Raw genomic sequence first — 1,503 nt, forward strand, 5'->3', positions numbered from 1 at the left:
CAAGTATGTGGCTTCGGTCTTCTGTGGAGATGCTCTAAGTAATTCTCATTTGTTAAGAAGCAACCAGCCTACATCAAGGGGTGTTTTAGGAGGTGACAGTGGGGCACTCTGCGATATGTATGGTGAAAGTATTGATTTCTTCATAAGGATCAATGAAAGAAATTTCTCTTAGGAATCTGTTGCAAGAATAGTTTTGCTTCTCTTAACACTTGGCTTCTGCACACACAACCATCTAAACACCATACTACTTCCCCCTTTCACTACCTGTGAAAAAGCTCACATTCGGGTCTGCAGCTTTCTCTTGAGCAGAGGCACAGGCCTCACCACCTGCACAGCTGACATTTAGCTCTTCCCTTTTTCTTTCTGGTCTCCTCTTTTTCTTTACTTTTTCATTTACCTGTTGTTTTGCTTTCATTATGTTATATGTGATTTTTTTTTTTTTTAAAGAAGGCCATCTTAAATTATTTCAGGAACAAAGTAGTTAAATAAATAAATATAAAGGTGGCGATGCGGCGCTGCCTTTCACAAATCCTGTCCTGAGCGTGGCTGGGTGGCTTTAAACAACAGCCCATTCACAAGCACAGGAAACTTGGAAGACTGATGTTAGAAACTCTGGAAGTACCTGCACTATTTATAGTTGCATTTTTAAGCAAATTCTTGAATCTGAGCAGTGAATATGTGCCATTCTAACTGGAAATGTAATTATCAAATTCCTCAGTAGCCCACTTGGCCATGGTATAGAAGCACCCTTACACTCAAGGGAGCAAGTGCTGGCACTTTCTTTCATCTGGGCAGGACTGTTTTCTTTGTAAAGTTAATTCCTCTATGTACCCATTCAGAGATCAAAGTCCAAATACTTAAGCAAAGCCACGGATTTTGCAGATCCTCAGCCAATTTTGGACTAGATCTGCAACCACCAAGTACTAAAGAAAGCAAAGCAAAATGGAGCTAGATCCTTCAAAACTAGTGTGTTGGGCACACACACACACACACACACACACACACACACACACACACACACGTATATTTCCTAGTTAGCACTTGAAACTGACCCCCGTTGCTCTCCAAATTATCTCTTTCTCTTCAAATGGGAAAAAGAAAAATTCAAGGCTAAAAATGGCTTGGGTTGAATAGAGAAAGATGTTTATTCTCTAAATCCCTTACTTTAGGCAGCCTTTCCAGCAGTCCCCATGCCATCTAGGCACCAGAAGGCACAGCAGCCTTGTGCCAGGCTTCTACTCTCACATGGTACAATGTTGGTGCAGCCCAGTGCTCAAGGTGGCAGAGCTCAGGGTTGATTCATGGCAGTGATTCAGGGTCTTTCTGGACCTGCTGCCCCACAGGAAACTGTGGAGAGGATAAATATTGGGCTTTGGGGCTGGGAAGATAGTTTGTGGTGTAAGTGTCTGCCTGGCAAGCACAAGAGTGCAGGTTCAATCCCTGGTACCAAATGCTGTGCTGTCCCTGCACCAAGCTGGCCACTGAAACTGGTGGCACATGCCT

This window comes from Octodon degus, unplaced genomic scaffold (genome assembly GCF_000260255.1).
Source record: "Octodon degus isolate 3935 unplaced genomic scaffold, OctDeg1.0 scaffold00007, whole genome shotgun sequence".
In the NCBI taxonomy this organism is placed as follows: Eukaryota; Metazoa; Chordata; class Mammalia; order Rodentia; family Octodontidae; genus Octodon; species Octodon degus.